The sequence below is a fragment of the Asterias rubens genome, chromosome 16 (genome assembly GCF_902459465.1).
Source record: "Asterias rubens chromosome 16, eAstRub1.3, whole genome shotgun sequence".
Lineage (NCBI taxonomy): Eukaryota > Metazoa > Echinodermata > Asteroidea > Forcipulatida > Asteriidae > Asterias > Asterias rubens.
Genome location: NC_047077.1, coordinates 13456604 through 13469617, shown reverse-complemented (window position 1 = coordinate 13469617; position 13014 = coordinate 13456604).

Here is a 13014-nt window from a genome sequence, read left to right as displayed (position 1 = left end):
GTATATATGGATCAAAATAACTCAAATATAATAGAAACTAGTATGAAATAAAAGGTTCTGTGCATGTAATTGTTTAGTGATGAATACCTAGTTACTTGTGTTATTTCCCAAACGCGTTTTGTAGTTTTTCGCAAATTCTGCCTATTAAAGACGCCCAGCGCCCTCTGCGGTCGGAACTTGTCCATGTAAAAGCCAGTCGAGTCTTTTCAAATAGGAATGAAGATTTTTCAGTATATAGTGCCCGGAATCCTTGCCATTTCTTGAAGTTTGGTTTTAAATCATAAAGCCATTATACACTTTCGGTACAGAAAAAAAAGTTCACAGATTTACAAATAATTAACAGGGTTTACAGAAGGTATAATGGTGAAAGAGTTCTATGAAATATTGTTCCATGAAATGCTTTACTTTTTGAGCAAACATTAAAACAATATTAAATATCGATAGCGAGAATTACAGATTTATTTTAAACATAAATTATGTCATGACACGACAAAACGTGCGGAAATAAGAGTGGGTTTTCCCGTTATTATCCCCCGACTCCGATGACCGATTGAGCCTAAATTTTCACAGGTTTGTTATTTTTTATAAATAAGTTGTGATACACGAAGTGTGGGACTTGGACATTACTGTTTACCGAAAGTGTATAATGGCTTTAACAGGGGAGCATTTTAAAATTAAAGTAATCGTTTGCCTCAAACTTGCTCAAGTCGTTCCGAGTGTGCATTAGTAGGCCCCCTTCTTCTCAAAATAGCTCTTTAGCCCATGCCCGTTCAAATGGTCCTGGATGAGACGTACCGGTGGGTGACTAGCGAACGTCTTCTTCTCGTATCCATGCTGCTCAAATGCTATCCCTCCAGTAGTTGGCACACTGAAGGGCATTGTTGGTGGCCTCAGCCAGGTCATCAGTAGTGGTTGCTGATGGCAGTAGGGGGCAGGTAAGGAGATGATCCATGGTCAGCCACTCTCCGCATTCACAGGTGTCGGAAGTGTATCCCCACTTCACCTGGGGACAATTTCATGGCTCTGCTTACCGTAGTAGTAAGCACAGAATCGGCGCTTACGGAAGCAGGGAATTCTGTTTCACGGGTTAGCGGCGAATTTTGGCTTCTGCGCTTGCGTACTTCACATTACTAGGTATTCTACGCTTACAAGGCTAGCGCAGAAATTCGGCGCTTGCACGTAAGCGGAGAATCGTGTTCGTAAGCGTAGAATTCGGCGGTAAGCAGAGCCATGAAATTGGGCCCAGGTTCGCTTTGCACCTTCCGACTCTTGTGCACAACCGGTTATTAAGAGTCTTCCAAGTGGTCCATCCAGTATGAGCGCCACCAGGGAGACTCTCTGTCGCTGGAATCTTGAAGTCCAATGTGTTTTGTGGGGCACCAAGGCACTAGCGAACTGAAACTCTAGTAAACTGTGGTTGTTGCAGTGTAAATGTAACTATTAAATGTAACTGGTACTGTGTACAAATTATAGGCTAAAAAGCGTTTTATTGTTTCAAAATTATACCTTATATTATTTAAAGACAGTGGACACTATTGGTAATTGTCAAAGACTAGCCTTCACAGTTGGTGTATCTCAACATATACATAAAATAACAAACCTGTGAAAATTGAGCTCAATCTGTCGTCAAAGTTGCGAGATAATAATGAAAGAAAAAACACCCTTGTCACACAAAGTTGTGTGCATTTAGATGGTTGATTTCGAGACCTCAAGTTCTAAATCTGAGGTCTCGAAATCAAATTCGTGAAAAATTACTTTTATTCTCGAAAACTATGGCACTTCAGAGGGAGCCGTTTCTCACAATGTTTTATACTACCAACCTCTCCCCATCACTCGTTACCAAGTAAGGTTTTATGTTAATAAATATTTTGAGTAATTACCAATAGTGTCCACTGCCTTTAAGCCTTTTATTTAGCAACGCCTTGATTTGTGTCAGTTGATGTTTAAGCTAATATCGTATGTAAATAATAATGTGGACTACTGAAATGTTAAATAAAAAGTTAATTCAACACTGTCTTGATACTCTTCATGGTTTGCTGTCGTGAGTGTCTCAAAAAGTGAACCGGTAGCCCGCGATTATTTTATGTATTTATAGCCTACAATTAGCAACATCAAAATAATAACTTAGACTTACACCACAAACCATAGTAGGCAACTACATTCGTGCCTGTGTGCTAGTCGTGGTGTTGGATTAGAATTGCTTCAAGACGAACAGAAGTTTGGGGCAGGATCTCATGCCACACCGGCAAACATGCTTCGTAAATTGCACATTGATTTGATTAAATTAAGATGGCGGCACCATGATAACGGTATGTAGGTGGGCGCGATTCATGCGTGTTGCAAAGGGTGTAAATGGAGCAGGCACTGGGGATGATGTTGATTTTGAATGGGTTTGGTAAAAGGCCGTGTTTTCTCCCATGATAACATCAATTTAAGCGTAAAGTGTGCTTGTATTTAGCATTTTTTTTTGCCTTGATTTATGCCAGTTGATATAACTATTGTTGTATGTATATATGGAGTGTGGTCTACTAAAAATAATGAAAAATAAAAAGTAAGTCTAACAACTGATACTCTTCATGGTTTGCATGGTTTCGAGACCACAAGTTCTAAATCTGAGGTCTCGAAATCAAATTCGTGGAAAATTACTTCTTTCTCGAAAACTATGGCACTTCAGAGGGAGCCATTTCTCACGATGTTTTATACCATCAACCTCTCCCCATTACTCGTCACCAAGAAAGGTTTTATGCCAATAATTATTTTGAGTAGTTACCAATAGTGTCCACTGCCTTTAATTTAAAAAGTTATAAAAGCAAACGATAGGCATATACCTTTCCTTTTTATAGACCCAAGTATCAAATCGCTTACAGCATGCAGAGACAAACTGCAAAGATAAGGAACTTCCACCCCAAATTGCTGTAGGCAGCATATAGTGGCCAGGCCGAACTTGCGTTCAATAATACCAAAAAGAAGCAATTAATGAACTATGTACACAATTTTAATATAAAACTTTAGGTATAACCACTACTAATAATAATAAAATGCGTTAAACCCTGTAATTTCGTCCAGAAATAAAGACAATTGCACATAAAACAAACTCTTGTTCACAGTGAGTAGTTGGAAGCATTGTTTTCTACTGGAAGGTATTTATTGAGTGAAAAATAAGTGACAAGCTGAAATGAATATAGGAGACATACGTCTTTTGGCGATAGTTATTTTTTTTTTACTTTTATGCTCTCCTGGGCACCCCACTGTTGTTTTACTTTGTTTTCTTAAATATGTTTAATGTATGTACATGTGCTTGTAAATGTGATTGCCCGAATAAAATATTATTGTTATTAAAATAATTGTTTTATCAACAATTTTCATGCAAGTTAAAGGCATTGTACGTACACGCTTAGTATAATTTTGTCCAAAACCAGAAGGGCGTTCTCACTTGATATATCCCTATACATTGTGCCCTAAATTAATAAAAAACATAAGAAAATTTGGACTCAATTGGTCATCGAAATTAAGAGGACAATGAAAGAAAAACACCCTTGTTGGACAAGTTTGTGTGCTTTCAGAAACATTTTAAATTACGGAAGCCGGATAGTGCCAGGAGATAAGAAGTGAAATGTTTTTTTCATGACGCGAGAATATTTTTTTGTACCATTTATCTGGCGGCCGCCACTTATTATCTGGCGGCCGCCACTTAATTAAGTGGCGGCCGCCACTTAGTATCCGGCGGCCGCCACTTGATTAACTGGCGGCCGCCACTTAATATCCGGCGGCCGCCATTTAATTATCCGGCGGCCGCCACTTAATTATCTGTACCACTCATTCTTTATTTTGCGGATTTTGAGTGCGTGCGGGTGTGTTTTGTATGCCCCTTCCCCCGAGTACATCACAACGGCTTGCTCCACATGCTCACTCCTGAACATTGTATTTTGACACTTGGTCATGCTAAACGTATACAAAATAAGGACTTAAAGGAGATTAAAGGTGATTTTTACCTCATAAAGCGGAGCAGCAGGATCAGGGTGGAGCAAGTCGTCGTGGTAACACGAGAGCATCAAAACACGCACTCGAAATCCGCAAAGTAAAGAACGTGTAGTCCAGAATATTATGTGGCGGCCGCCAGATAATTATGTGGCGGCCGCCAGATAATATGTGGCGTCCGCCAGATAACTAAGTGGCGGCCGCCAGATAATTATGTAGCGGCCGCCAGATAATATGAATTTATATAATATTTATTTTTGCATAAAACCTCACTCAGTAAAGAGTAATAGGGAGAGGTTGGTATTATAAAACATTGTGAGAAACGGCTCCCTCTGAAGTGACGTAGAATTTGAGGTCTCGAAATCATAGCATCTGAAAGCACACAACTTCGTGTGACAAGGGTGTTTTTTATTTCATTCATATCTCACAACTTAGACGACCAACTATTGATCTAAAATTTTTACAGGTTTGTTATTTCATGCATACACCAAGTGAGAAGACTGGTCTCGGACAAATACCAATAGTGTCCATTGTCTTTAAACCATAGAGAAAGATAACTTGAATAAAACTCGCTCTTAAATGAATCGACGAAGGAGAAGCTGATGCTTGTTGTTTCCCTTCCCTGTCAATATATAATTATGAAAAGCCTTTGTAACTTTCGTTTGTTCTAAAATGTACGGTTAGAAAAGTGTTTAAAAGGTAGAATATAAACCACTCAAATATGCATCGAAATTGCGTGGTTTGTTTTTTTACTTTGCGTACTAAAACACTGTCGGCCATTTTGTGGAGTCAACATTTGTCTCTAACGTTTTGTGTGCCGTGTTAGTTCACGACGTAAAGGCAAACCGTGAAACTTCGAGGCATATTATACGTGGATCATTTTATTGTACTGTTAAAGTATCTTTCTAAATAAATCATAATGCAATTCCTAACAAACGGTTTAAATTACTTTTCACCAACCCGCCCGATCCAAGACAACTGCCCCTTTAAGTAATGACACAAGAGGATGTGTATTTCCATGGTGTATGGAAAGGTGTGCGTGTGTGTGTACTGATAAGCATAGTTGTCATGGATACGTATTACATTAAATCATCAATTCATTTACACTCCATTAGTAAATCTTATTAATTTACTACATTAGCTATCGATGCACAGAGTGATGGTAAAGTATGTATATTTCCCCGTGGTATACACAGTTTTGTTTTAACATGAGACCTATACCGAGTATTTTTTTAGAATCACCAATATGCAACTCACGATTGCTATATAGGAAGGCATGAAAACATGTTATTGCTACAAAGAGAAGATAATATGACCACAAAATAATATCCTTGCGGTCTCTCGTCAATTTGTCGACACAATTTGTCAACCTGTTCTCCTGGTCCAAGTTCGTGTATTTTCCCTGTTGACCTGACAAAAAGCTACAAATTAACATAATAACCAGACGATAGACCCTTTCCACAAAAAGTGTATTATTGAATTTACAGTTTTTGTGTAAATCTCAAGTCAACAGTGTTTGAGTGTCACCGATTTGGACAGCACCATAATTGTTTTCAATCAAGCATAATTATAGTCTACAACTATTCTATTTTTCCACATTGACCCTTGTCTCCCCACCCAGGGGAGGATTGGAACCCCGTTTGATCTTTAACCCTTGCCACAATCGGTCATATGAACACGTTGCTTTGGATCGGACGAGTTGGTCTATAAACAGCGTTTGTAACCGTGTGTTATAACATGCATAATATGGTTGGAAAGATTTTTAAAAGTAGAATACAATGATCCACACAAATTTGCCTCGAAATTGCGTGGTTTTCCTTTTACTTTGCGAACTAACACGGTCAGCCATTATGGAAGTCAACAATTTGACTCCCATAAAAGGCCGACAATGTAAAGTCGACGAGGTAAAAGGAAAACTGTGCAATATTGAGGCATGTTTGTGATGTGGATCATACTCTACTTTGACAACATCTTTCTACCCATGTGCATTTTATAACGAACGGTTACAAAACGCTTTACAAAGACCAACTCGACCGATCCAAGGCAACGTGTTCCTTTTAGAGTTAGACGGTCAACGTGGATTTTCGAACAATTTCGTCAGGGTTAGAGAACGTTACATGCGTACACAGATGAGTTTGCGAGCTGGAAAATCGTTTGAAACCGTTTTTTTATGAAATGCATACGACACCATTTTAGAGTCACCCACACACAACTGATGATTGCCAGGGAGGCATAGAAATATGTTATTGCTATACAAGGAGAGGAAACAAATATCATCAAGGTCTCTCATTAAAATTCATTTGCTGACACATTTATCAACGGTTCTCTGGTCCTCTGCAAACCATGACGTATGCTGTCCATGGGGTCAGTCTGTGTCAATTCAACGCGCTTTTTAGACCTGACCGTCACATTCAAATGAAATCTGGTGTGCTGCTCGGACAGCCTGATACCCCCCCCCCCCCCCAGATCAAAAATTGTGTGTAAAATTGCACCAATCCAGCTAATGTTGTTTCTTCAAGCAGTGTCTTTCGTGGCAAGTTCTTTTGAGGAAGTGTATTCAAATGTGTTTGTCTCGAATTCTATCGAATTCTATTCGAGTTAACAAACTTTTGACTATTTATTACGATCTGTTGTGTTTGGCCAATCATTGTTATCTCCAAAAGTAGAGCATCTAACCCAGATTTTTTAACCAATTTTTGGAGGGCAATAACTGTACAGTGTGTTTTTAATTATAGTTTTTGACGATTTTACTGTTATCTGATCACTTCAGTGGAATAAGGAGAAGAAAAAAAAACCAGCAATGCAGTAACACAAAAATAAGAGACCTTTAACTTTGGACCGTGATTTGTGTAACCTTCAAGTCAAGTGATGCACCTCGTAGATCAATATCAACACACAAGCAAAATAGTCAATAGCTTGACATTTCCACTCTAGCTGATAAAAAAAACAAAAAACAAAACCCGAATATTTCAACAAAATAAAATCAAAATTTCAAACAAACAATTGCGACCGTTTATTTTAATCAATTAAAGGCAGTGGACACTATTGGTAATTACTCAAAATAATTATTCGCATAAAACCTTACTTGGTAACGAGTAATGGGGAGAGGTTGGTAGTATAAAACATTGTGAAAAACGGCTCCCTCTGAAGTGGAGTAGATTTCGAGAAAGAAGTAATTTTCCACAAATTGGATTTCGAGACCTCAAGTTTAGAGGTCCCGAAATCAAGCATCTGAAAGCACACAACTTCGTGTGACAAGGTTGTTCTTTCTTTCATTATTATCTCGCAACTTCGACGTCCAATTGAGCTCAAATCTTCACAGGTTTGTTATTTTATGCATATGTTGAGATGGAGAAGACTGGTCTTTGACAGTTACCAATAGTGTCTTTAATGGTAATGTCCAAAACAACACGGAAATTGTTTGAGCTGGTTTGTTTTATACAATTCTTACGTTGTTTTTATTGGAAGTCCGCTCGTGGATCCAGGATGTAGCTTTAAGCGGCTCGCATTAAGACTACACCTCTTCCTCCACACTGCTTATTGACAAAATAATGTAGATTTACCTGCTCTAACTAAACTTGCGTTGATTCCCTTGGAAGTCAGCCCATGTATCCAGGATTTAAAGCGGTTCGAATCAAGATTACCTCTTCCTCCACACTGCTTATTTGCAGTTAGAGGTAATGGTTACCCGGCCCCTACATGCAACTAACCATGGAGGAAGAGACTATATTTTCTTCCTCCATGAACTAACTAAGTCAGCCCGTGTATCCAGGGCTAATGATATGCGGCTCGAATCAAGACTATACCACATCTTCCACACTGCTTATTTGCAGCTAGAGCTAATGATTACCCCTGCATGCAACTAACTCAGTCATCAGCCCGTGTATCCAGGGTTTATGATATACGGCTCGAATCAAGACTATACCTCTTCCTCCACACTGCTTATTGACAATTAGAGCTAATACTTACCAATGCAACCAACTCAAAATTGCGTTGAGATTTTTGCTGGCTACCAGTATCGTTGTCCCCACTGCCAGAACTTGATAATATTTGAGCAACCTTCCATCAGGCACAGCTTCAGAAAAATCTGCAACCATACACGTCACTTTTGGTGAGTATGCTTCACAGTTTGTTTGAATTTACTACAAAATGAGTATGTAGTTATTATACGCATACTGCAATGTTTTAAAGGCAGTGGACACTTTTGGTAATTACTCAAAATAATTATTAGCATAAAACCTCACTTGGTAACGAGTAATGGGGAGAGGTTGGTGGTATAAAACATTGTGAGAAACAGCTCCCTCTGAAGTGCCATAGTTTTGGAGAAAGAAGTAATTTTCCACGAATTTGATTTCGAGACCTCAAGTTTAGAACTTGGGGTCTCGAAATCAACCATCTAAACGCACACAACTTCGTGTGACAAGGGTGTTTTCTCCCTTCATTATTATCTCGCAACTTTGACGACCGATTTAGCTCAAATTTTCACAGGTTTGTTATTTTATGCATATGTTGAGATACACCAACTGTGAAGGCTAGTCTTTGACAATTACCAATAGTGTCCACTGCCTTTAACATGTTTAAAATAAATTGTCGCTCACAACGGCAGTAATTTTCTGGGTGGCACCATCTATTGTGTCGTGGCGAAGGATACAAGGTCCATTCTTGGTACTCAATATTATGCTATAAATCTCATGTATACGGAAATACACACCATTTGGGGAAAAAAAACATGTATTTTTTTTCTACTGCAACCTTTGGGTTTTGGACCCTTTCGGTTGTTTTGATACTATGTACATGAAGATGTACGATAACATCGACCTGTGACAAACTGGTCGTGTGTTTGACATATTATAATAATTATCGCCGAAAAACCGGAGCGATCAGTGTCCATGCAGGAAGAATAATCTCTATAGAAAACACAAGCCGTTAAAACTATCTGAATCCATTCTCAGATTCAATTTGTTGGATAAAAGTAATATATTTGTCCATAACCACATTACTTCGAACTGAAATGATTCTCAAAAGGTTGTGAATAGGCCTACTAACGGAAGCTGATGAAGGCCTACTTCAAACCAATTATGGATTTAATAATTGCCATTAATTAAGGAGTGATTACCAAACATTCACTGTCATGGAAACACTTATAAATGGCAGGTTAGTATTTGAACGTTTTAGTAAATTGATGACAACATTTAAAGACACTGGACAGTAATTACTCAAAATAACTGTTACTAGCATACAATTTAACTTGTTAAGAGCAATGGAGATATTGTGAGAAACAGCTTACTCTGAGGTAATTTCTCACTCAAAATAATGAAAGACTTCAGCTGAAGCCTTTTATTATGTGCCTGAAAGCACACAAAGTACTGTAACCAGGGTGTTTTTTTCTTTCATTATTTTCTTGCGCAAGTTCGATGACCAATTGAGTCCGATTTGTCTCGGAGTTGTTGTTTTATGCATGGTGGAATACACAAAGTGAAAATATACTGGTCTTTGACAATTACCAAAGGTGTATCCTTTAAACACGTGTCACTGTAAGGCCATGGGAATGTTTAGTAAATGTTAAAGACCATTTAATTCTCACTCGGTGTGGCTAGATACATACAACAAACAACCTTTGAAAATGTGGGCTTAATTTGTAATCGAAATTGCAAGAGATTAATGAACGAAACACACCGTTGTTGCACAAATTGTTACTTTGAGTGACACAATTACCTGTTTCTCGAAAACTACGTTACTTCAGATGATGGTAGAGCCGTTTCTCACAATGTTTATATTGTCAACAGTTCTCAAAATGGTCATTATCAAGTAAGTTTATATGCTGACGATTATTTTGAGTAATTACCAATAGTGTCCAGTGCCTTTGAACGCTTGTCACTGGTAACAAAATGACAGCTAAGCCTTTGAAAATATTAGTAAATTAATGTCAACGTTAGAGAAAAACAAATCAATTAGTCTGTTTCAGTGATTTTGTACGTATATAACTATCAATCTGACACTGTTTTGGGGTGCCCTTTGTATCAAAGCGTTTAAAGACACTGGACACTATTGGTAATTGTCAAAGACCAGTCTTCTCACTTGGTGTATCTCAACATATGCACTAAATTACAAACCTGTGAAAATTTGAGCTCAATATTGGTCATCGCAGTTGCGAGATAATAGTGAAGGACAAAACCTCCCTGTCACACAAAGTTGTGTGCTGTCCGGTGCTTGTTTTCGAGACCTCAAATTCTAAATCTGAGTTCTCGAAATCAAATTCGTGGACATCAACTTCTTTCTCGAAAACTGCGTCACTCCAGAGGGAGCCGTTTCTCACAATGTTTCTTACTTTCAACCTCTCCCCATTACTTGTTACCAATAAGGTTTTATGCGAATAATTGTTTTGAGTAATTACCAAAACAGTCAACTGGAAATAAATGAAAAGACGAGAGGCAGAGAGACACAATAAAAGCATAATGAATATCAGAACAAAGGCGGTCACCGTTCATCTGTGTTCAAGGTCAAGGTATTGTGTTTAAGAATACATGACTCTGGACAATCTATTCTATTTTGTTACGTTGGCCTCAATTCTGCATTTGTATTATTCATCAGATAACCATTGTCTGGTTCCATCCGCATCGATTGAGGCAACCAGACGATCGATCAATGAAGGGGCAGTGGTGACCACGGAGCTATATAGCCCCATGGTGGTACACAGGAGCTGGTAAGGAAAACACCAACGGAACAATGTGACTTCGTACTACGCACAACACATGACAAGTTTACTTTGGTGTTTACACGAAAATTATGCAATGGTCATCTCACAAGACGTCTTGAAGTCAATTCAATTTGAAAAGCTTCTCGTGGAGTAGAAGATGCTGAAAGTACAAATCTCCGAATGGAACAAATTAGAACTGTAATTATTCATAAAAAGACACATTGGACTTTTGAGTGAATGCTCAATGTGATTTCGTACTTCGCGCAACACGTCATCACAAGTTTACTCTCACTGGCGTTCCTCAAGAAAATGATGCAACGGTCATCTCACAAGACGACAAGACGTCTTTGAAGTAAATTCAATTTGAAAAGCTTCTCATTGAGTAGAAGATTCTGAAAGTACAACTTACCGAGTGGAACTAAGGACTGCGGTAATCCATCAATACACCGTATTGGACTTTTGAGTGAATGCTCATTTTGGGCCAAGTTGATAGAACAATTCTCCAAGTGGAACCAAGGAATGTGACCTAATCCAGCAGCACCGTCGTAGTAGACGTCGAGTGACTCCTCATTTTGAGCCATTGAATGAACACTCTCCAAGTCAAACCATAGAGAAAGATATGGAAAACCAAAGACTGAAATATCCACCAACAAACACAGTGGTACATTTGAGTGACTATACCCGTAGACCGAGTTGAAAGTACAATAATTCTTCGAATGGTACCAAGGACCGAACATCCACCAAGAAACTCCCTAGTTGCATACGTTTGTGAGTGACTACCCATTTTGAGCCAAGTACCAGCACCCTTTGCATCGCACATAGCACGACATTTCGGTGTATCCGAACTTCGAAGAGGAACTTTACTTGAAGGAAGATAGATAAACAGATAGAAAGATAGACTGACCATGGAAGTAGAAATTGCGAACCAATATCATGTTGTGGACGTTTGAGTGACTCGTCATTCTGGGCCAAGTTGTTATAGTAAAATTCTCCAAGTGAAACCAATGAATGCCGTAATCCACCACATAACACCGTGCAGTGGCAGACGTTATAGGTAGATCATCATTGAGCTCATAATCACTTTTGTTTCGAAGGAAGATATCGTAATTTACATCAGTCTGTATCCTTAATTTGATTTAACGATACACAACTTGTTTTATTCAAGATCAAAATGTAAAAGTGAGCCGCTAGGCAACTCTAACACGGATGCGACTGACGACAGAATGATTGTACCAACCACGCAAGACCATCACCGATCATGAATATGCATCAACGAATACAAAAAGTTTATCACCAATCACGTAAGACCAATCACCGATCGTGAATATCAGTGAATCATGAGCTAAGTCCTTACTCCTTCCGAAAAAGAAAAAAAAAACAATCATGACTCGGATATCCAGAATATGAATTATTGACACACAACTCGTGTTTCACTGCTGACACTTTGAGCCACTTTGCAACCTAAAACTCGAGCGAGATTGCCAGAATGAGAAACAGTGGTCGGTACCTTGGCCTCAACAGAGGAGCTCCCGACCGGCGTTACCAGTCGCTGAGACCACCACCGCCCCGTGTTCCGGGTAACACTGTGATCACTACCATCTGCAGGGTGCTTACTCCGAGCCGGAGATGTCTGAAGACATGGCTTCTGCTCATCTTATCCGTATATCTTTTCCTTGTGTTGATCTTATTTCAATCGATCGAGCTTACGAATGAGACTTCGAAGGTAGTTCCTTCTCGTGTGAACGGGAGAAATAATAACATGGATGAGAATAGACAGGCGTACGCGTACTCGATTGGGCCAACAACGACCCGGCAGTCATCGTCTGATAGGAGCAGTCACCAACCAACCAGGTCTAGAACTGCCCAATCAAACATCACTGCCCAATCAAACATCACTGCCCAATCAAAGTTTCTCTCGAATTTGACCAAGGACGATTTTGACAAGATAAACGAGCCACGACATGAGATGGTGAATGCGTTAGGGGAGAGCAAGAACCATACGGGACAATCTGCTTCGCATGACGGTAAAGGTTTGGTTGGGCTGGTGAAGGCAGGCGCGAGTAATAAGACCGGTATACAAAGAACTAATCGGTTTCTTAAAAAACGGCATATATGGAAACCCCCACCAGCTCCGAAATTTAAACCTTTTTACTTGAATTACACATCGAACGCAACTGCCGGTCCCTTGTTTAGTGATGGAATCATTAATCCACACCCTTTTTATTTTACTTTGTCGAACCAAGACGCTTGTGACAACAGAGGGAACCGTTCCAATAATGTATACGTCCTGATCCTTGTCAAATGTAGACCCGGTGAGAAAGTTGACCGAATGCAGATTC